Source organism: Crinia signifera, chromosome 4, assembly GCF_055691185.1.
Source record: "Crinia signifera chromosome 4, ASM5569118v1, whole genome shotgun sequence".
Lineage (NCBI taxonomy): Eukaryota > Metazoa > Chordata > Amphibia > Anura > Myobatrachidae > Crinia > Crinia signifera.
The window spans coordinates 122,291,009-122,317,271 of NC_139220.1; positions in this window are offsets into that span (position 1 = coordinate 122,291,009).

Sequence of the window (26,263 nt, forward strand, 5' to 3'; positions counted from 1 at the left end):
AAACAGAACCCCCCGTACAAAGGCACCTAAGAAACCATTAGGTCTTCTTAAGACACCCACGAAAGCCAAGACCAGAGCAACAGACCCCAGACAAAGAGACCGAACCAGCTACCTAACCAAAGGTCTTACCTACCAACAATACCAGACCAACTTACACAAAATAAACAACATTGTTAAAACGCAACAGACGACTAATACCACCACTCATGTAAATATAGACCTGAACACCAGTGACATATCACAAGATTCCAATGACAGCCTTTCCAGTACATCATTCTCTATTCATGAAATAGAGGAGGAAGTAGACTATGACAATCTAGCAAAACTCTCCTTTGATGAAGGGTGGGTGACCACACTTAGAGATTACCAAGCCAACAACAAAGACCCAAACACCACAAACATTACCAATACAGTGCAAGGAGGTATCACAAACACCACGACTGAGGCATCATGGGGGGACCATTTTTTAGAGACAGAGGCAGGCAGAATGGCCTGCCTGTTAGACAGCCAAAAAACAGCGAGTACAAACACCAAAAAACGACAAATAGAACAAGACGAGGATGCAGAGGAGGCACCAAGGACCACAAAAAAACAGAAACAACAGACAAACACACAGCAAGCAGCACCAGCATCACCCCAATCTACAACCTCAGTAACACCACACTGACCCCAGACCAAGAGATTGTACTTACCAAAGGACTTAAATTCGCACCCAGTAACAAACCGAATAAATTTGACGTCTTCTGTGACTTACACACTTTTACTAGAAAATTATGTCTGAAGAAATATTTCAATTCAAACCCCATCATCAGGAACCATCAAAACACCACTGAAAAATATCAACACACGAACCTACGACCGAAATCTAACTTTAACCCCACATATCTCAAAAGTCACCACATCAAAACCTTTGAAGCATTGGTAGCCAGGGACCTGGAAACCATTGACCAAAAGAAATCACACATTACAACACCTAACCTCACTAAAAAAGAAACCTAGGCCATCAAAGAACTAGAGAAAAATAAACACATCACCATAAAACCAGCTGACAAGGGGGGGGGCATCGTCATTCTGAATACCACTGACTACATACAGGAATCACACAACATTCTAGGAGACACTGAGACATACTTACAATTGAAACAAGACCCCACATCCACATATAAAAAGGAACTAGACACCCTCCTAGCAGAGGGAAGACACACTGGGATTCTTAACAAGGCAGAATACACATTTATCAAAACAGAACACCCCATCATACCAGTCTTTTACTACCTACCGAAATTGCACAAAAACCCCATAAAACCACCCGGCAGACCCATCATATCAGGAATAAACTCACTATCCGCCAATCTTGCCCAATACACAGATAATTTCCTACAAGGGATAGTGAAAAACTTACTATCTTACATCCGTGACACAACAGACATACTCAATACACTACAACACATAGACTGGCAGGAAGATTATTGGATAGCCACCAGCGACGTCACTTCACTTTACACTATTATCAATCACAAACAAGGACTCGACAGCACCAAACACTTTCTGGACACCGTCTCCACACTACCATCAGAACACACAGAATTCTTAATAAAATCACTTGACTACATACTGCTACACAATTACTTCTGGTTCAATAACTCCTTTTATCTACAGACCACCGGGACCGCCATGGGATCAAAAGTGGCGCCCAGCTATGCGAACCTATTTATGGGGAAATGGGAGGAGGACCATATCTGGGGTGAGCATAGCTGGAGCGACAATTTGATCCTGTGGCGGAGATATATTGATGACATAATCTTCATCTGGAGAGGTCCAGAGGACTCTATACAACACTTCATACAAACCCTCAACACAAACAATAACAACCTCAAATTCACCACCAACTACAGCAAACAGTCAGTACAATTCTTAGACCTAGAAATATACATCGACCATAACACCATCCAAACCAAGACTTACAAAAAATCTGTGGATGTGAACAGTTACATACTGTACAACAGCGGACACCATAGACCATGGTTAGATAACATTCCTAAAGGTCAGTTCCGCAGATTGAGAAGAAACTGTTCCAAAACCATAGACTACACCACACAATCAAATGAGCTCAAACAACAATTTCTAGAAAAACAATATAACCCCACACTAGTTGAAACTGCACAGCAAGAGATACTCAACACAGACAGGACAGACACATTGACCATAAAAGACAAAACTGAGAGCACAGACAACAGCAACATTCTATTCATTACCCAATATAACCAGTCAGCACTCACCATCAAGAAAATTCTAAAGAAACACTGGCACATTCTGCAAGAAGACACAGACCTCAGAACATTAATTCAAGACAAACCAAAAATAGTATATAGAAAAGCCCCTGACCTTAAACAAAAATTGACAAAAAACCACATCAAACCATCCACTTCTGTTCAGAGCACCCTCACCAACAGCACAGGTTTCTTCCATTGTGGCAGATGTGCAGGATGTAAGAATCTGCATGATATCAGCACCAAGGCAAATACCACATGGCACTCAACCACAATCAATAAAACTTTCAAATTCAGAGAACACTTAACATGCAACTCCACAGGGGTCATATACCTCATCAAATGCCCATGCAATATGGAATATGTAGGTAGGACCATAAGAACACTAGGCACCAGACTGTACGAGCATGTGAGGAACATAAAAAGAGGTTATGAGCAACATAGTGTATCCGCACATTTTAAAGACAAACACAATTGTGACCCAAGAGGACTGCAGTTTACAGCAATTGAGGCCCCTAAAAGGAATTGGAGGGGGGGCGACTTTGCAGCCACTCTGGACAAAAGAGAGATGTTCTGGATTTACCAGCTTAAGACACTCAAGCCCAGAGGTCTTAATATAGAATTTAACCTAGGAGCACTATCCAAATAAATCCTTAACTATATGCATGAGCAACAATAGTAGACACACATACCGACACGACATGTGTCCACCTTACTACCCCAGGGCACCAACACCATTTTCGTTGAGATGGGTTATCCCCTTTCCTTTCTCCCTTACACACCCCTCATGTGTGTACAACAACCCTATCCCAATTCAATCACTGCTTCTCATGTCGTCATGGAGATGCAGTCGACACTACTCATGTCAACCACCCATTTAAATTAAACATTAATGGAGATATCGACATGCACCATCACATGGAGCAACTTAAAAGCAGCATCACACAAACCCTGCAAACGTATGTGACTCTTTTCTCTTCTGAAGAAATCATGTAATATCGGCACAGACACAGAGCTGATGATTGACAACCACACAGACCAATAGACACCCTCCTACAAGGGGCGTGTCTAAGGAACACCCTTTATAGAGCGATGCTCATACCCAGCACAGACATCCTTGAAAAAGACCCCAGCGGGGTTGAAACGCGTTGGACGACACCTGCACACCTTCAAGACCTTTCCAGCAGTCTCCTCCCCACCGGGAGTGCAGCCCGTGTCACTCCAGGAGTTGGAAGCACCCGGTAAACGCACGCCAGCGGGACCCGGAAGTGCCTCTATTCCTGTGGAAGCGACACGGTTTTCTACACTGGTGATCTGCACGGCTGTGCAGACACCAGCAGGATTAAGTCCGTCTACAGCGAAGCGGCGTGGGACGGAATTACTGAAGATTCCAGCGGGCACCAGGTAAGTGTTAGGTGCACCGCCAGGGATTCCCCGAGCGACACCTGGCAAACTTACACTGACCTACTGCGAGAGACTTTCTGTTACCATCCAGGACCTGCACAGCGGTTACCGCTAGAAGGACTCATCCTCCAATTTCCATTCCCCCCAGAACACACGGACTGCGTTCACCTCAGGAGGTGAAGCAGGGTGTGCTCTGTTTTCCTATCCCATCGATCTGGACTCAGGCTAGTGTTAGCCAGCACCCGCCCTCCTGCACCCCTGCAGAGAGACCCATTTTCCACATTCCCATCCCCCATCCCCCCCTCCACCCGCACCCCATATGGTGTATTTACACCCATTTATATCGAATAAAATATTTATTTTATCACATTTATTGGTTACATCATCATTGCTGCTTATCCAGCCTTACAGATACTACATCACTCCTATTTTCAGTTTAAAGCCAGAGCGCTAGTCACCCCCGTATCTCTAACATTGAACCCAGGTTTGGACAAACCAGACTGAGCAGCCGGCACCCAGGCAGAGCGCCCATCTCCCTCTTTCTCTCTCTCCTGACCACCCATTGTCCGAGGAGTGTGGCAGCTAGCCCTTATAGGTCTTAGAGATTACCAAGCCAACAACAAAGACCCAAACACCACAAACATTACCAATACAGTGCAAGGAGGTATCACAAACACCACGACTGAGGCATCATGGGGGGACCATTTTTTAGAGACAGAGGCAGGCAGAATGGCCTGCCTGTTAGACAGCCAAAAAACAGCGAGTACAAACACCAAAAAACGACAAATAGAACAAGACGAGGATGCAGAGGAGGCACCAAGGACCACAAAAAAACAGAAACAACAGACAAACACACAGCAAGCAGCACCAGCATCACCCCAATCTACAACCTCAGTAACACCACACTGACCCCAGACCAAGAGATTGTACTTACCAAAGGACTTAAATTCGCACCCAGTAACAAACCGAATAAATTTGACGTCTTCTGTGACTTACACACTTTTACTAGAAAATTATGTCTGAAGAAATATTTCAATTCAAACCCCATCATCAGGAACCATCAAAACACCACTGAAAAATATCAACACACGAACCTACGACCGAAATCTAACTTTAACCCCACATATCTCAAAAGTCACCACATCAAAACCTTTGAAGCATTGGTAGCCAGGGACCTGGAAACCATTGACCAAAAGAAATCACACATTACAACACCTAACCTCACTAAAAAAGAAACCCAGGCCATCAAAGAACTAGAGAAAAATAAACACATCACCATAAAACCAGCTGACAAGGGGGGGGGCATCGTCATTCTGAATACCACTGACTACATACAGGAATCACACAACATTCTAGGAGACACTGAGACATACTTACAATTGAAACAAGACCCCACATCCACATATAAAAAGGAACTAGACACCCTCCTAGCAGAGGGAAGACACACTGGGATTCTTAACAAGGCAGAATACACATTTATCAAAACAGAACACCCCATCATACCAGTCTTTTACTACCTACCGAAATTGCACAAAAACCCCATAAAACCACCCGGCAGACCCATCATATCAGGAATAAACTCACTATCCCCCAATCTTGCCCAATACACAGATAATTTCCTACAAGGGATAGTGAAAAACTTACCATCTTACATCCGTGACACAACAGACATACTCAATACACTACAACACATAGACTGGCAGGAAGATTATTGGATAGCCACCAGCGACGTCACTTCACTTTACACTATTATCAATCACAAACAAGGACTCGACAGCACCAAACACTTTCTGGACACCGTCTCCACACTACCATCAGAACACACAGAATTCTTAATAAAATCACTTGACTACATACTGCTACACAATTACTTCTGGTTCAATAACTCCTTTTATCTACAGACCACCGGGACCGCCATGGGATCAAAAGTGGCGCCCAGCTATGCGAACCTATTTATGGGGAAATGGGAGGAGGACCATATCTGGGGTGAGCATAGCTGGAGCGACAATTTGATCCTGTGGCGGAGATATAATGATGACATAATCTTCATCTGGAGAGGTCCAGAGGACTCTATACAACACTTCATACAAACCCTCAACACAAACAATAACAACCTCAAATTCACCACCAACTACAGCAAACAGTCAGTACAATTCTTAGACCTAGAAATATACATCGACCATAACACCATCCAAACCAAGACTTACAAAAAATCTGTGGATGTGAACAGTTACATACTGTACAACAGCGGACACCATAGACCATGGTTAGATAACATTCCTAAAGGTCAGTTCCGCAGATTGAGAAGAAACTGTTCCAAAACCATAGACTACACCACACAATCAAATGAGCTCAAACAACAATTTCTAGAAAAACAATATAACCCCACACTAGTTGAAACTGCACAGCAAGAGATACTCAACACAGACAGGACAGACACATTGACCATAAAAGACAAAACTGAGAGCACAGACAACAGCAACATTCTATTCATTACCCAATATAACCAGTCAGCACTCACCATCAAGAAAATTCTAAAGAAACACTGGCACATTCTGCAAGAAGACACAGACCTCAGAACATTAATTCAAGACAAACCAAAAATAGTATATAGAAAAGCCCCTGACCTTAAACAAAAATTGACAAAAAACCACATCAAACCATCCACTTCTGTTCAGAGCACCCTCACCAACAGCACAGGTTTCTTCCATTGTGGCAGATGTGCAGGATGTAAGAATCTGCATGATATCAGCACCAAGGCAAATACCACATGGCACTCAACCACAATCAATAAAACTTTCAAATTCAGAGAACACTTAACATGCAACTCCACAGGGGTCATATACCTCATCAAATGCCCATGCAATATGGAATATGTAGGTAGGACCATAAGAACACTAGGCACCAGACTGTACGAGCATGTGAGGAACATAAAAAGAGGTTATGAGCAACATAGTGTATCCGCACATTTTAAAGACAAACACAATTGTGACCCAAGAGGACTGCAGTTTACAGCAATTGAGGCCCCTAAAAGGAATTGGAGGGGGGGCGACTTTGCAGCCACTCTGGACAAAAGAGAGATGTTCTGGATTTACCAGCTTAAGACACTCAAGCCCAGAGGTCTTAATATAGAATTTAACCTAGGAGCACTATCCAAATAAATCCTTAACTATATGCATGAGCAACAATAGTAGACACACATACCGACACGACATGTGTCCACCTTACTACCCCAGGGCACCAACACCATTTTCGTTGAGATGGGTTATCCCCTTTCCTTTCTCCCTTACACACCCCTCATGTGTGTACAACAACCCTATCCCAATTCAATCACTGCTTCTCATGTCGTCATGGAGATGCAGTCGACACTACTCATGTCAACCACCCATTTAAATTAAACATTAATGGAGATATCGACATGCACCATCACATGGAGCAACTTAAAAGCAGCATCACACAAACCCTGCAAACGTATGTGACTCTTTTCTCTTCTGAAGAAATCATGTAATATCGGCACAGACACAGAGCTGATGATTGACAACCACACAGACCAATAGACACCCTCCTACAAGGGGCGTGTCTAAGGAACACCCTTTATAGAGCGATGCTCATACCCAGCACAGACATCCTTGAAAAAGACCCCAGCGGGGTTGAAACGCGTTGGACGACACCTGCACACCTTCAAGACCTTTCCAGCAGTCTCCTCCCCACCGGGAGTGCAGCCCGTGTCACTCCAGGAGTTGGAAGCACCCGGTAAACGCACGCCAGCGGGACCCGGAAGTGCCTCTATTCCTGTGGAAGCGACACGGTTTTCTACACTGGTGATCTGCACGGCTGTGCAGACACCAGCAGGATTAAGTCCGTCTACAGCGAAGCGGCGTGGGACGGAATTACTGAAGATTCCAGCGGGCACCAGGTAAGTGTTAGGTGCACCGCCAGGGATTCCCCGAGCGACACCTGGCAAACTTACACTGACCTACTGCGAGAGACTTTCTGTTACCATCCAGGACCTGCACAGCGGTTACCGCTAGAAGGACTCATCCTCCAATTTCCATTCCCCCCAGAACACACGGACTGCGTTCACCTCAGGAGGTGAAGCAGGGTGTGCTCTGTTTTCCTATCCCATCGATCTGGACTCAGGCTAGTGTTAGCCAGCACCCGCCCTCCTGCACCCCTGCAGAGAGACCCATTTTCCACATTCCCATCCCCCATCCCCCCCTCCACCCGCACCCCATATGGTGTATTTACACCCATTTATATCGAATAAAATATTTATTTTATCACATTTATTGGTTACATCATCATTGCTGCTTATCCAGCCTTACAGATACTACATCACTCCTATTTTCAGTTTAAAGCCAGAGCGCTAGTCACCCCCGTATCTCTAACATTGAACCCAGGTTTGGACAAACCAGACTGAGCAGCCGGCACCCAGGCAGAGCGCCCATCTCCCTCTTTCTCTCTCTCCTGACCACCCATTGTCCGAGGAGTGTGGCAGCTAGCCCTTATAGGTCCCATAAACATAGACAACTTATGGGGATCACAGATTTCAGATTGGATAGGGACAAAAGAGCAGATGCTGAAATCCAGAACATCTTGTCCACACAAGATACAATTCACCCAGCAGAATTTTACACACAATTCAGACAGCTAGAAGCCCTACTACAAAAGGAAACCAAAATATGGTGGGATAAAAGGATTTTGGGGTGGTACCTGGAGAATAACATTGTTCCCAAGGGTCTAAGAATAAAAAAGACACCAGCCCACCATTCAGATGACCAACAGTTCATGACAGACTGGAGAAACATTCTTCATAACTGTTCAAAAGAACTCATAAAACTAGTCATTCAGAAACATGACTCAGATTTACTAAACATTAACACAGACATAGAGACAAAAAATCAGCTACTTCTACCACTAACATCAGAAAAGGGTTTCACACAAATTGAGAATATTACCAAAAACAGACTCAGTAAGACAGAGGACCTACTCATTAAAAACAAATTTAAAAAGATTCTCAGAGACATCAAACCCAACACAAACAGAACCCCCCGTACAAAGGCACCTAAGAAACCATTAGGTCTTCTTAAGACACCCACGAAAGCCAAGACCAGAGCAACAGACCCCAGACAAAGAGACCGAACCAGCTACCTAACCAAAGGTCTTACCTACCAACAATACCAGACCAACTTACACAAAATAAACAACATTGTTAAAACGCAACAGACGACTAATACCACCACTCATGTAAATATAGACCTGAACACCAGTGACATATCACAAGATTCCAATGACAGCCTTTCCAGTACATCATTCTCTATTCATGAAATAGAGGAGGAAGTAGACTATGACAATCTAGCAAAACTCTCCTTTGATGAAGGGTGGGTGACCACACTTAGAGATTACCAAGCCAACAACAAAGACCCAAACACCACAAACATTACCAATACAGTGCAAGGAGGTATCACAAACACCACGACTGAGGCATCATGGGGGGACCATTTTTTAGAGACAGAGGCAGGCAGAATGGCCTGCCTGTTAGACAGCCAAAAAACAGCGAGTACAAACACCAAAAAACGACAAATAGAACAAGACGAGGATGCAGAGGAGGCACCAAGGACCACAAAAAAACAGAAACAACAGACAAACACACAGCAAGCAGCACCAGCATCACCCCAATCTACAACCTCAGTAACACCACACTGACCCCAGACCAAGAGATTGTACTTACCAAAGGACTTAAATTCGCACCCAGTAACAAACCGAATAAATTTGACGTCTTCTGTGACTTACACACTTTTACTAGAAAATTATGTCTGAAGAAATATTTCAATTCAAACCCCATCATCAGGAACCATCAAAACACCACTGAAAAATATCAACACACGAACCTACGACCGAAATCTAACTTTAACCCCACATATCTCAAAAGTCACCACATCAAAACCTTTGAAGCATTGGTAGCCAGGGACCTGGAAACCATTGACCAAAAGAAATCACACATTACAACACCTAACCTCACTAAAAAAGAAACCCAGGCCATCAAAGAACTAGAGAAAAATAAACACATCACCATAAAACCAGCTGACAAGGGGGGGGGCATCGTCATTCTGAATACCACTGACTACATACAGGAATCACACAACATTCTAGGAGACACTGAGACATACTTACAATTGAAACAAGACCCCACATCCACATATAAAAAGGAACTAGACACCCTCCTAGCAGAGGGAAGACACACTGGGATTCTTAACAAGGCAGAATACACATTTATCAAAACAGAACACCCCATCATACCAGTCTTTTACTACCTACCGAAATTGCACAAAAACCCCATAAAACCACCCGGCAGACCCATCATATCAGGAATAAACTCACTATCCGCCAATCTTGCCCAATACACAGATAATTTCCTACAAGGGATAGTGAAAAACTTACCATCTTACATCCGTGACACAACAGACATACTCAATACACTACAACACATAGACTGGCAGGAAGATTATTGGATAGCCACCAGCGACGTCACTTCACTTTACACTATTATCAATCACAAACAAGGACTCGACAGCACCAAACACTTTCTGGACACCGTCTCCACACTACCATCAGAACACACAGAATTCTTAATAAAATCACTTGACTACATACTGCTACACAATTACTTCTGGTTCAATAACTCCTTTTATCTACAGACCACCGGGACCGCCATGGGATCAAAAGTGGCGCCCAGCTATGCGAACCTATTTATGGGGAAATGGGAGGAGGACCATATCTGGGGTGAGCATAGCTGGAGCGACAATTTGATCCTGTGGCGGAGATATATTGATGACATAATCTTCATCTGGAGAGGTCCAGAGGACTCTATACAACACTTCATACAAACCCTCAACACAAACAATAACAACCTCAAATTCACCACCAACTACAGCAAACAGTCAGTACAATTCTTAGACCTAGAAATATACATCGACCATAACACCATCCAAACCAAGACTTACAAAAAATCTGTTGATGTGAACAGTTACATACTGTACAACAGCGGACACCATAGACCATGGTTAGATAACATTCCTAAAGGTCAGTTCCGCAGATTGAGAAGAAACTGTTCCAAAACCATAGACTACACCACACAATCAAATGAGCTCAAACAACAATTTCTAGAAAAACAATATAACCCCACACTAGTTGAAACTGCACAGCAAGAGATACTCAACACAGACAGGACAGACACATTGACCATAAAAGACAAAACTGAGAGCACAGACAACAGCAACATTCTATTCATTACCCAATATAACCAGTCAGCACTCACCATCAAGAAAATTCTAAAGAAACACTGGCACATTCTGCAAGAAGACACAGACCTCAGAACATTAATTCAAGACAAACCAAAAATAGTATATAGAAAAGCCCCTGACCTTAAACAAAAATTGACAAAAAACCACATCAAACCATCCACTTCTGTTCAGAGCACCCTCACCAACAGCACAGGTTTCTTCCATTGTGGCAGATGTGCAGGATGTAAGAATCTGCATGATATCAGCACCAAGGCAAATACCACATGGCACTCAACCACAATCAATAAAACTTTCAAATTCAGAGAACACTTAACATGCAACTCCACAGGGGTCATATACCTCATCAAATGCCCATGCAATATGGAATATGTAGGTAGGACCATAAGAACACTAGGCACCAGACTGTACGAGCATGTGAGGAACATAAAAAGAGGTTATGAGCAACATAGTGTATCCGCACATTTTAAAGACAAACACAATTGTGACCCAAGAGGACTGCAGTTTACAGCAATTGAGGCCCCTAAAAGGAATTGGAGGGGGGGCGACTTTGCAGCCACTCTGGACAAAAGAGAGATGTTCTGGATTTACCAGCTTAAGACACTCAAGCCCAGAGGTCTTAATATAGAATTTAACCTAGGAGCACTATCCAAATAAATCCTTAACTATATGCATGAGCAACAATAGTAGACACACATACCGACACGACATGTGTCCACCTTACTACCCCAGGGCACCAACACCATTTTCGTTGAGATGGGTTATCCCCTTTCCTTTCTCCCTTACACACCCCTCATGTGTGTACAACAACCCTATCCCAATTCAATCACTGCTTCTCATGTCGTCATGGAGATGCAGTCGACACTACTCATGTCAACCACCCATTTAAATTAAACATTAATGGAGATATCGACATGCACCATCACATGGAGCAACTTAAAAGCAGCATCACACAAACCCTGCAAACGTATGTGACTCTTTTCTCTTCTGAAGAAATCATGTAATATCGGCACAGACACAGAGCTGATGATTGACAACCACACAGACCAATAGACACCCTCCTACAAGGGGCGTGTCTAAGGAACACCCTTTATAGAGCGATGCTCATACCCAGCACAGACATCCTTGAAAAAGACCCCAGCGGGGTTGAAACGCGTTGGACGACACCTGCACACCTTCAAGACCTTTCCAGCAGTCTCCTCCCCACCGGGAGTGCAGCCCGTGTCACTCCAGGAGTTGGAAGCACCCGGTAAACGCACGCCAGCGGGACCCGGAAGTGCCTCTATTCCTGTGGAAGCGACACGGTTTTCTACACTGGTGATCTGCACGGCTGTGCAGACACCAGCAGGATTAAGTCCGTCTACAGCGAAGCGGCGTGGGACGGAATTACTGAAGATTCCAGCGGGCACCAGGTAAGTGTTAGGTGCACCGCCAGGGATTCCCCGAGCGACACCTGGCAAACTTACACTGACCTACTGCGAGAGACTTTCTGTTACCATCCAGGACCTGCACAGCGGTTACCGCTAGAAGGACTCATCCTCCAATTTCCATTCCCCCCAGAACACACGGACTGCGTTCACCTCAGGAGGTGAAGCAGGGTGTGCTCTGTTTTCCTATCCCATCGATCTGGACTCAGGCTAGTGTTAGCCAGCACCCGCCCTCCTGCACCCCTGCAGAGAGCCCCATTTTCCACATTCCCATCCCCCATCCCCCCCTCCACCCGCACCCCATATGGTGTATTTACACCCATTTATATCGAATAAAATATTTATTTTATCACATTTATTGGTTACATCATCATTGCTGCTTATCCAGCCTTACAGATACTACATCACTCCTATTTTCAGTTTAAAGCCAGAGCGCTAGTCACCCCCGTATCTCTAACATTGAACCCAGGTTTGGACAAACCAGACTGAGCAGCCGGCACCCAGGCAGAGCGCCCATCTCCCTCTTTCTCTCTCTCTAGATTAATACATCGTCCGCATATAGTGACACGACATCAGTCTTTTGGGCCATTCGCAATCCTCTAATATCTGCATGAGCTCTCAACATACATGCCAGGGGTTCGATTGCAAGTGCAAATAATAAGGGGGAAAGAGGACACCCCTGTCTGGTACCCCTATGCAGTATAAATGCAGGTGAGGTCCAACCATTAAGGGACACCCTGGCAGTAGGGCAGTTGTATAAGAGTTGCACCCATTTAATGAATTTTACACCCATTCCAAATGCCTTCAGGGTTTCCCATAAGTATGACCACTCCACTACGTCAAACGCTTTGGTTGCATCTAGGGATGCTACCACGGGTTGGGTACCGAGTTCGATGGGGAGCTGAAGATGTGTAAACAACCTGCGAAGGTTTGCGGCGGTGGATTTGCCTGGCATAAAACCAGACTGATTGGGATGTATAATTTTGAGAATATGTTTACCCAGCCTGTTTGCCAGCACTTTTGCAAGGATTTTGGCCTCGTTGGACAGCAGGGATATCGGTCGGTACGAGTCTAGATTACTTGCCTCCTTCCCCTGTTTTAGAATAAGTATTATTTTTGCCTCGACCATCGATTCAGGTATCACACCTTCATCAAAACACAGAGTCAGGGTATCATGGAGCAAGGGGGACAAAATGTCAATCTTTTGTTTAAACACTTCTACCGGAATTCCGTCCAGACCCGGGGTTTTATTACCGGGTAGCTCTTTTATTGCCCGCTGAACTTCACAGATATCAATGGTTTTTTCCAGATCTTGGCAATCTAATTGAGAAAGCTTGGGGAGATTGACCTTATTTATGTATTGTTGTATTTCCTCCGGGGTGACTTTAAGTTCGGAGAAATATAACTCTTTAAAGTAGTCAGAGAACATTTTTCCTATTTGGGGTGTTTCTATTATTAGCTGACCATGTATATCTCTAATAGGACCTATACAGGGAGAAGAGGCTTCGGCTTTTGCGAGATATGCCAGGTATCGCCCTGCTTTATCAGTGGATTGGTAGGCCTGGCAGGATCGGTGGTACATCAGTTTTGTATTATCGTCCTGTATTGCCGTTAACCAAATCTGGTGTGCTTCTTGCCAGTTCTGCCGTGATGTTTCAGATTTACTTGATAGGTATATAGCTTCTAAGTTTAAACATTTCTCCTCCATATCCTTTAGTCTGTCTTTACTACTTTTCCGGATTTCAGTTATTCGCTTTCTATATATCCCACGCATGTAGGCTTTAAATGTGTCCCATTCTACTGCGGCGTTTACCGACCCTCGATTATTTACCCAGAATTCCTGCCATTTCTTGTCAATACTATGATCTTGTCCTATATAGGGTAACCAAGCAGGGTTTAATTTCCAGAAGCCTTGTCCCCTTTCTAGGGTGTCTGAAAATTCCATGATTATAGGTGAATGGTCGGATACGCCCCGGGGTTTATACTCTATTTTACTAACAGAAGAAAAGAATGACTTAGAAACAAGTACTAGATCAATTCTAGAAAAGGTCTGGTGTGTTGCCGAGAAACATGAGAACTGAGAGGCCTTAGGGTTTCTCTCGCGCCAGGGGTCAACCCATCCCAGGTCTTGCACAAAGTTAGAGAAGGAGAGGTTACTGCTAGCTATTTTAATAGGGGACTTTTTCCATCTGTCCAGAGTTGCGTCAAGTATATTATTAAAATCCCCTGCGCAAACAATGGGCACGGAAGATTTAACCGCGGCAAATGCCACTGCTTTGACCAGGACGTCATACGCAAATGGAGGAGGGATATAAACAGCCAGTATTAATAATGGGAGAGCATTGATTTCACAGTCCAAGAAAACGTACCTGCCCCCTGGATCTATCTCTACCCGATTGCTGATAAAGTTTAAAGATTTCCTTATCAGTATTGATACTCCCCGTGAGGAATTTGAAAAGGGGGCATGGAAAGCCCATCCTACCCATCGTTGCTTTAGTGCCATAAGCTTCCCCCCTGTAAGATGGGTTTCTAGTAGGCATGCAATGTCTACCCCATAGGAGCGCAACTGATTAATAACCAGGGAGCGCTTGATTTTATTATTAAGGCCCCTCACATTCCATGTTGTTAGTTTAACCAGTTAGATTTATATTTATATTCACGTAAGTTTCTACGAGACTGCTTGGCCCTGCATGGTTCTGAGAGCACGATCCTCCATTTAGGCCTTTTGCATAATATTAGCATATCAGGATATTCAACATAGCAAAAAAACATAAAACCGTACATCTGATATTTAGTCTGAATTCCGTTTACCCACAGGCGAATCCTTCCCACCCCCCTCCCTGTATACCCATCCAGTTTAGGCATACCTAACCCCCACCCCCCCAAAAGAAAAAAAAATTGGAAAAAACAGAAAAACAAAAAAGAACAGAGGAAAAGGAACAGGGAAAAATAAAAAAAAGGAAAAAGAAGACAGACTGTGGGGGCTGAAAAACATGAAAGGGCCACCCCTGAGCGGGTGAGCACCCTAGCAGGGTTACTATATCATATTTGCATTTTTATAGAGTTACTCTACACCGCAGCCATCTGCCTGGAACCTGCAAACTTTGTATCTAGCCAATGAGCAGCTTCATTGGGAGTAGAGAAGAAATGGGTTGAATTGTTATCCACGACTCTTAACTTGGATGGAAACATCATGGAATAACTTAAATTCTGGTCGCGTAATTTTTTCTTTATGTCCCCAAATCTTACTCTTTCCCGTTGGACCTCCAAGGCAAAGTCCGGGAAGACGGAGATCTTATTTCCATTATACAGTAATGGGCCATTGGTGCGTAGTGAGCGCAGCACTATGTCTCTGTCCACAAAACTTAAGAATTTTACTATAAGAGTTCGTGGTGGGGCCCCCGGGGAGGGAGGTCTGGGCGGGACTCGATGGGCGCGTTCGGCCACAAATTGGGGCGTAAAAGAAGTTTCTCCAATTGACTCCTTTAGCCATTTCTCCACAAATTTTGGGGGGTCTTGCCCCTCTGCATGTTCAGGAAGGCCCACAAATCTAAGGTTATTTCGCCTCAGTCTGCCCTCCATTTCTATAAGTTTGGCTTTACACTCGGAGGCTTGTTGTGTAACACTAGTTAGTTTCCCAATCCACTGAGCATTTGCATCTTCCAGCATTGATATACGTTTCTCCGCATTGTCCATACGCTCGGTTATGATTTTAAAATCAGATTTAATTGCGAGTACTTCGGACTGGAGATCCTTAATCTGCCCCGACAGACGTTGCTCAGAGTTGGTAATAGCATCTAACACCTGCTGTAAGGTGGGGTCCGGGGCCTTATCGGGGCTGTGATGCTTAGTGGGAGTAGCGTGAGGGGTTGTGGCTGGTGTCTGCGGGGGGTTGCCTGATTGTGATCGGGCGTATTTTTCAAGGCGAGCGGCAGCTGTCGCGTTGCTGGGTTTACCCATGGTGGATCAAAGACAATTGGTCAGGAGGCCGCCAAAGGAGACAAGAATATATATATTTTTGTTATTTTCCCTGCTATGCAGAGGTATAAGATCGGGGTTGTTTGCCCTCTATTGGGTGACACACTGGCCTGCACCTGACTATGACCAGCTTTTTTTTTTTTTTTTTTTTTTTTAAGCTTGTACAGTCAAAGAGTTCAGATACCCCTAGGGCCTCATTCAGTAGAACCACAAGATATAATAAAGGTATAATACTGCACCGGCTTCCGGGGTTGTGTAGCGCTGTTTCACTGACCAGTTTACAGGGAGGTCACTTCTTGGCTGGGCTTGTTGGTTTGATGTTAGACCTCCGACTTCGTCCTGTGGTGTTCCCCGTTGGGCAAACTGCCCACCTCAGTGACTTCTGTCAGTGCGCCCGTCCGCTGTTTTCCTCCTCACTCTCCTGGGGCTCCTGGGGCTGCAGGGCACAAGGCTCTCCCTCCTGCCGCCGGCCGCCTCAAGGAATCCACGATGCGGAGACAGCGCTGGACAACAGGCAGCCGGATCGCCCGGGTCTCCCAGCCCGCTCCGTCACTTCCGGGTGCTGCGGGTGCAGCCAGCAATCTCCTCCGTCTCCCTCACACGTCCGGCTCTCGGGTGCCGGCTCTATGGTGCCGCTGCACAGCACTCACTGTCGGGACCCTGCCTCCCCGCTCTGCGGTTCCTTCTGCAGGTAAGTACAGCGGTACAGCAGTCCTGAGGCGGTGTAGGTGCACGGATTTCCCCCCTGCTAGGGAGCTCTTACACCCGACGCCTCATTCCCGCTCCGTCATGGCCCCGCCCCCCTTATTCCATCCTTTTAAAATCCAACATAGTGGTCGACGTTTCGAGTCACAACAGGACTCTTTTTCAAGACCTCGATACAGCTCAGTCTCCTGCTGACAGTGATGCACTGAGGCATCCCCACCCAGGTTTAAATGCTACACACTCCGCCCATCAGGGCTATTATTAGCCAATCAGATAGTGCTAGTTATTATCAGTATAACCTCTAACAGCTGAATATCATAAACATAAACATACCGAGTCAGCAAACTCCCGCCGGTCACTGTTATCCGGCGTGCGTTCCACAGCCTGTAAGCAATGCTGCCATCACTTCCGGCTAGCGTGCGTTCCACTATAAGGAAGTGGTTACGGTAAGCTGAGAGGAGAGCGACGCCCGGTCACATGGCTGACGCCGGGCATGACGCCGCATGCGTTCCAGCTCTAACCCGGATGTAACGCTCTGATCGGGCTATGCGTTCCATTTCTAATGCGGAAATGGTTTTTATATTGCTTTTAGCATTTAAACCCACGGCAAGTGTGTATATGCAAGCAAAGCCCTGAGTAGGGAACCCCATCATCACTGCTAGAACAAAACATATTCCACATGTTATTAAAAAATTTTTAAAAACATATAAATTGCGTAATCCATGAAGAGGGGACCACACAAAAATTCTGTACAGTCAACCTCAAAAGGGAGCACGCAATCTGCTGTCCAGTACTCACATATCCCATAGGTAATCTATTAACTCATATTTATACCAACAAAAAGATAACAGGAGAAAGCAAAAAAATCAGAACTTATAATAATGAATAAATTAATAATAATAAAACTTAGAAAAAACCTAGCCATTGAGTATTATGAACATGATTGCACAAATAGTGGTCACTATAATTCACCATCTATTGTTACTCCAAGAAAATTGAGAGAGTATTCTTCTCATTCAATCCTCTTGGTGAGATAGTGTCCAAATGGTGTATCCAATAAGCCTCCCTTTTCAGGAGAGCTAGTCCACGATCACCACCCCTCGGATTTGGTGCTATCCAGTCGATGATCATATAGCGAAGACTGGCGACTTGGTGTTTTTCTTTTAAGAAATGAGCCGCTACGGGTTTGTCCGTACTACCCGTGGACAGTGCTTCCCGGATTGTATATCTGTGCTGACTCATTCTTTCGCGCAAAGTCCTTATCGTCTTCCCTATATACATCAGCCCACAGGGGCATGTGAGAAAGTATACAATGTGGTCCAGAAGACAGTGCAACTTGTGTTGTAGCAGAATCTTTTTCCCACTATGGGGATGGCAAAAATATTTTCCAACAATTAGACCCTGGCAGGTAGTGCAGCCAAGGCATTTAAAGCAACCCTTCTTCTTCGTTAACCACATAGTATCCACCTCCGTGGTATGCTTACTACTGGTACGGTAAAGAGTGTCTTTTAGGTTGCGTCCTCTAGTGATGCTAATCAGAGGTCTGGTGTTCTGTAGCTTTTTGAATGCTGGATCCGTTGCTATCAGATGCCAATTGTTTCTCAAAGACTTCTGCGTGGTACCCAGATTGGTGTCACAATGCATATTCAGTACCATCCTGTCTTCTTTGGACTTTTGTATTTCAACTGTATCATTTTGGTGAGTGGCTCTGGCTTTCATTAAGCTATTTTGGACATCATGCTTGTTATAACCCCTCGACAGGAACCGGTCGACACACTCTTGTAGCTGGGTCTCGGCATGTTCTGGTTCAGAATTATTTCTCAATACCCTTAGGAACTGGGATACTGGCAGATTGGACTTTAATTGGGGTGGGGTGGTGACTCGTCGCCCAAAGTAGGGTATTGCGGTCAGTTTCTTTCCTGTATAAGGTATAATGTAGACCCTTAGTGTCCCGAAAGATTGTCACATCCAGGAAACTGACTTGTAGAGGGTCACAGGTGGCCGTAAAACGGACTGGACTGTCCATGCTGTTCAGAGTCTCTACCATTTGATAGAAAGATGTACAATCCGCCCTCCAGATCACGAAAATATCATCTATGAAATGTTTAAAATACAGTAAATTTTGATGATACATTGGAATGATATTACTGCGTTCATAGGAGTCCATGTACAAGTTGGCATAGCTTGGGGCCACATTGGACCCCATAGCTGTGCCAGCCAACTGGCTGTAATGCATGCCCTCGTACATGAAGTGGTTTTCTCTCAAAACAATCTCTAGAAGAGAGATCAAAAACTCAGTTGGGGGTCCCCCCTCAGCCCTAAGGCTTAGTGCTTCTCTAACTGTTTCTATACCATAACAGTGCGGTATGATCGTATAGAGCAAGCACACCTCCAGTGTGCCCAGTACAATATTATCTGGAAGGATTCCTATCTGGTCCAAATATTTCAATAGGTGGCCTGTGTCTTTAAGATAAGAACCTGTATTCCTGACCAGGGGTTGCAAATGGGTTGCAAATGCCTTGGCTGCACTACCTGCCAGGGTCTAATTGTTGGAAAATATTTTTGCCATCCCCATAGTGGGAAAAAGATTCTGCTACAACACAAGTTGCACTGTCTTCTGGACCACATTGTATACTTTCTCACATGCCCCTGTGGGCTGATGTATATAGGGAAGACGCTAAGGACTTTGCGCGAAAGAATGAGTCAGCACAGATATACAATCCGGGAAGCACTGTCCACGGGTAGTACGGACAAACCCGTAGCGGCTCATTTCTTAAAAGAAAAACACCAAGTCGCCAGTCTTCGCTATATGATCATCGTCTGGATAGCACCAAATCCGAGGGGTGATCGTGGACTAGCTCTGCTGAAAAGGGAGGCTTATTGGATACACCATTTGGACACTATCTCACCAAGAGGATTGAATGAGAAGAATACTCTCTCAATTTTCTTGGAGTAATAATAGATGGTGAATTATAGTGACCACTATTTGTGCAACCATGTTCATAATACTCAATGGCTAGGTTTTTTCTAAGTTTTATTATTATTAATTTATTCATTATTATAAGTTCTGATTTTTTTGCTTTCTCCTGTTATCTTTTTGTTGGTATAAATATGAGTTAATAGATTACCTATGGGATATGTGAGTACTGGACAGCAGATTGCGTGCTCCCTTTTGAGGTTGACTGTACAGAATTTTTGTGTGGTCCCCTCTTCATGGATTACGCAATTTATATGTTTTTAAAAAATTTTTAATAACATGTGGAATATGTTTTGTTCTAGCAGTGATGATGGGGTTCCCTACTCAGGGCTTTGCTTGCATATACACACTTGCCGTGGGTTTAAATGCTAAAAGCAATATAAAAACCATTTCCGCATTAGAAATGGAACGCATAGCCCGATCAGAGCGTTACATCCGGGTTAGAGCTGGAACGCATGCGGCGTCATGCCCGGCATCAGCCATGTGACCGGGCGTCGCTCTCCTCTCAGCTTACCGTAACCACTTCCTTATAGTGGAACGCACGCTAGCCGGAAGTGATGGCAGCGTTGCTTACAGGCTGTGGAACGCACGCCAGATAACAGTGACCGGCAGGAGTTTGCTGACACGGTATGTTTATGTTTATGATATTCAGCTGTTAGAGGTTATACTGATAATAACTAGCACTATCTGATTGGCTAATAATAGCCCTGATGGGCGGAGTGTGTAGCATTTAAACCTGGGTGGGGATGCCTCAGTGCATTACTGTCAGCAGGAGACTGAGCTGTATCGAGGTCTTGAAAAAGAGTCCTGTTGTGACTCGAAACGTCGACCACTATGTTGGATTTTAAAAGGATGGAATAAACTTGAAAGTTTTAAACTGTATCAAGACTGGTGAGTGCGCTCTGTGGCATAACTGTTCCCAAACTTTGGATATGTATTGGCATACATAGGACTTTACCTGTGAAGCCTGGGCTTACTGGCACCCCAGCAAGAATTTATATGAATATTGAGAGTGCTGCTTTACAATCTGGATATATTGGAGGACTTGCTTAGGTCGCTCTTTAAAGTGCACCCATTTGAAAATTTATAGATTGGAAGTCTTAGAATTTTTTCAAATATTTTTTGCAATTTTTTGTGATTTCTTGACGAGATTTGGTCAGTCTGTTGTTTGGTGGGATTAAACATCATTTTCTTTTTGTATTGGAAGTATAATTGGTTTCAGCTGTTGTCCAGACTCACATAAAAGGTACTGAGATACCGCATAGGTAATACAGATTCTCAACATGGCTGCAGGCATTGGTATCCTGGATGAGAACATGCTCAGCGATGCAGAGAATGTGCAGATAAGTCTAACCGATGATGAAGTAGACAGATTTTTATTCTCAGAAGTAGAATTTGACAAGCTCCCTTCTCAGACACCCCTAGACAGATTCAATAAACTCATGAAATTAAGAAACGGGAAATTGATTTATTGCTCCATGGGCAATTCTTGTCAGACTACTATAGGAGAAAGAGAGTTCCACGCGGCTTTAGAGTCGCTAATACCCCCACCATCGGTCACAGGAACCTTGGTTTCTGTGTCAGATGGTGTGGGGTATTAAATAAATGTTCTTTGGATTTAATAGCCTTGGTTATTGAGGAGGTGGGTGGTGAACTGGCTAAAATTAAAACTGAAATTAAGAATTTGGAAAAAGAATCATTAACAATACTTAAAAGTGACAAGAATGATGATTGGTTGGGCCGATTACAGGAACAAGTAGAGAAATACAAGACAGAGTTGGTAGCCTTTAAGCGGAAGAAATTAGAACAAGTTGAACAGGATTACCAGCAACACAGCGTTTATCGCTGGCTAGCTGGTGAAGAAAGATCCCGGGGTAACCCAGGGGGGAGATTCAGAAACCGCTATAGGGGCCAACACTTTAGAAATGAAGACAGCACTGATAGGTTTAATTCTTACTCCTCATCAGAAGAATCCGGTGAGATGCTGCCACCCTCAGGGGCCTCTACTCGCTCAGCCGCGGTTCCTTTTTTAGGACAGGGCTTGGGCCTGAGAGATGGTCCAAAAGGAAGAAAAGAGCGCACCCGAGGCGCGGTGGGTGGAAGAGGAAGAGGTCGCCCAAGGGGCAGCAGATCGACCAGGAATTAATCTTTAATTTGTCCTCCCATACACTGACACAAGCAGAAGAGTCCCTTTTACTCAAAGGTTTGTCATTTATACCCACGAACCCTCATGATTCTTTTAAGTGGTCGATAGATCACTACAAAATTGGTAGAAAGATGCGGCTTCGTGAATATTTTGATGGCAAACCACCAGACCCTCTACGGAGGACAACGGCCATCAAACCCTTCAAAAGAGCTAGCCGCTTTGATCCCCTGTCATATAATGCAAGTTTAAAAACTTTTCTGAGGGTTGTAGATAGGGATTGTAAACGTTCTGCAACAAATTACAAAAAGACCTTTGATCATTTAAGCTCGGTGGAGAGACAAGCATTGAAATCCTTAAAAAATAACAACAATCTGATAATAAGGTACGCCGATAAGGGCGGAGCAGTTGTTCTCCAGGACTTCTCCACCTACAATAGAGAAGTTCTGAGCTAACTGTCTGATGAAATGACCTATCAGAGGGTCCCTAAGAATCCCATGCTGACTGTAAAAACTAAAACTGACTCATTACTAGTCCTTGGCCATGACTAAGGATGGATAGATGAGGATGAATTGGCCTTTCTAACGGTAGAGCATCCGGTTTGTCCGGTGCTCTACACATTACCTAAAGTGCACAAAACACTTGACAACCCACCTGGTAGGCCCATTATTTCGGCCAGGGGCTCTGTTTTACAACCCCTGGCGAAATATTTGGACTACCATTTGCAACCCCTGGTCAGGAATACAGGTTCTTATCTTAAAGACACAGGCCACTTATTGAAAGATTTGGACCAGATAGGAATCCTTCCAGATAATATTGTACTGGGCACACTGGACGTGTGCTCGCTCTATACGATCATACCGCACTGTGATGGTATAGAAACAGTTAGAGAAGCACTAAGCCTTAGGGCTGAGGGGGGACCCCCAACTGAGTTTTTGATCTCTCTTCTAGAGATTGTTTTGAGAGAAAACCACTTCATGTACGAGGGCATGCATTACACCCAGTTGGCTGGCTTAGCTATGGGGTCCAATGTGGCCCCAAGCTATGCCAACTTGTACATGGACTCCTATGAACGCAGTAATATCATTCCAATGTATAATCAAAATTTACTGTATTTTAAACGTTTCATAGATGATATTTTCGTGATCTGGAGGGGGGATTGTACATCTTTCTATCAAATGGTAGAGACTCTGAACAGCATGGACAGTCCGGTCCATTTTACGGCCACCTGTGACCCTCTACAAGTCAGTTTCCTGGATGTGACAATCTTTCGGGACACTAAGGGTCTACATTATACCTTATACAGGAAAGAAACTGACCGCAATACCCTACTTTGGGCGACGAGTCACCACCCCCCCCCCAATTAAAGTCCAATCTGCCAGTATCCCAGTTCCTAAGGGTATTGAGAAATAATTCTGAACCAGAACATGCCGAGACCCAGCTACAAGAGTGTGTCGACCGGTTCCTGTCGAGGGGTTATAACAAGCATGATGTCCAAAAAAGCTTAATGAAAGCCAGAGCCACTCACCAAAATGATACAGTTGAAATACAAAAGTCCAAAGAAGACAGGATGGTACTGAATATACATTGTGACACCAATCTGGGTACCACGCAGAAGTCTTTGAGAAACAATTGGCATCTGATAGCAACGGATCCAGCATTCAAAAAGCTACAGAACACCAGACCTCTGATTAGCATCACTAGAGGATGCAACCTAAAAGACACTCTTTACCATACCAGTAGTAAGCATACCACGGAGGTGGATACTATGTGGTTAACGAAGAAGAAGGGTTGCTTTAAATGCCTTGGCTGCACTACCTGCCAGGGTCTAATTGTTGGAAAATATTTTTGCCATCCCCATAGTGGGAAAAAGATTCTGCTACAACACAAGTTGCACTGTCTTCTGGACCACATTGTATACTTTCTCACATGCCCCTGTGGGCTGATGTATATAGGGAAGACGATAAGGACTTTGCACAAAAGAATGAGTCAGCACAGATATACAATCCGGGAAGCACTGTCCACGGGTAGTACGGACAAACCCGTAGCGGCTCATTTCTTAAAAGAAAACACCAAGTCGCCAGTCTTCGCTATATGATCATCGACTGGATAGCACCAAATCCGAGGGGTGGTGATCGTGGACTAGCTCTCCTGAAAAGGGAGGCTTATTGGATACACCATTTGGACACTATCTCACCAAGAGGATTGAATGAGAAGAATACTGATGGTGAATTATAGTGACCACTATTTGTGCAATCATGTTCATAATACTCAATGGCTAGGTTTTTTCTAAGTTTTATTATTATTAATTTATTCATTATTATAAGTTCTGATTTTTTTGCTTTCTCCTGTTATCTTTTTGTTGGTATAAATATGAGTTAATAGATTACCTATGGGATATGTGAGTACTGGACAGCAGATTGCGTGCTCCCTTTTGAGGTTGACTGTACAGAATTTTTGTGTGGTCCTCTCTTCATGGATTACGCAATTTATATGTTTTTAAAAAAATTTTAATAACATGTGGAATATGTTTTGTTCTAGCAGTGATGATGGGGTTCCCTACTCAGGGCTTTGCTTGCATATACACACTTGCCGTGGGTTTAAATGCTAAAAGCAATATAAAAACCGTTTCCGCATTAGAAATGGAACGCATAGCCCGATCAGAGCGTTACATCCGGGTTAGAGCTGGAACGCATGCGGCGTCATGCCCGGCGTCAGCCATGTGACCGGGCGTCGCTCTCCTCTCAGCTTACCGTAACCACTTCCTTATAGTGGAACGCACGCTAGCCGGAAGTGATGGCAGCGTTGCTTACAAGCTGTGGAGCGCACGCCGGTTAACAGTGACCGGCGGGAGTTTGCTGACACGGTATGTTTATGTTTATGATATTCAGCTGTTAGAGGTTATACTGATAATAACTAGCACTATCTGATTGGCTAATAATAGCCCTGATGGGCGGAGTGTGTAGCATTTAAACCTGGGTGGGGATGCCTCAGTGCATCACTGTCAGCAGGAGACTGAGCTGTATCGAGGTCTTGAAAAAGAGTCATGTTGTGACTCGAAACGTCGACCACTATGTTGGATTTTAAAAGGATGGAATAAACTTGAAAGTTTTAAACTGTATCAAGACTGGTGAGTGCGCTCTGTGGAATAACTGTTCCCAAACTTTGGATATATATATATATATATATATATACAGGTTGAGTATCCCTTATCCAAATATTCGCTATCCAAATTATTCCAAAAACCATAGTCTCCAAAATGGACTTTTTTTTTCTTCTAAAAACCTACTGACTACATCTGTAACTGGCATACTGGGGAAATTACATGTATCTGGCACTAAATATGTGCAAGGACATGATTGCTGGGGATTCAAATGCAGTGCCTGAGATAGTACACAAACTTTGTTTCATGTTTTAAAACTATGTTTCATGAACAAATAAAATATATTTGAGTGTATTTCATGTGTTTAATGTGCTAATACTACATAAATGCAAGATCTCTCATTTAAATATAAAAATATGGAATAATCCATTATCCAAAATTCTTCTGGTCCTTACCATTTTGAATAAGGGATACTCAACACACATATATATATATATATATATATATATATATATATATATATATATATATATATATATATATATATATATTAGGTAGACAGGATACCAGCACTCGTGGGACTTTGTAAATAAACAAGCAGCAGACACAGCGGTCTATCATGCGACGTTTCGGTTTATTCAACCTTTCTCAAGCTTGAAAAAGGTTGAATAAACCGAAACGTCGCTTGATAGACCACTGTGTCTGCTGCTTGTTTATTTACAAACTCCCATGAGTGCTGGTATCCTGTCTACCTATTCCACATATGTGCGGAAGCACAATACAAGGCACCGGGGCCATACATCTCTGCAGAATTATTGGAGTGCCGAACAGAATCTTGTCTCTCTCTCTCTCTCTCTCTCTCTCTCTCTCTCTCTCTCTCTGTGTATATATATATATATATATATATATATTTTTTTTTTTTTTAAGGTACTTGTTTAGGTAGATTTGGTGGAGG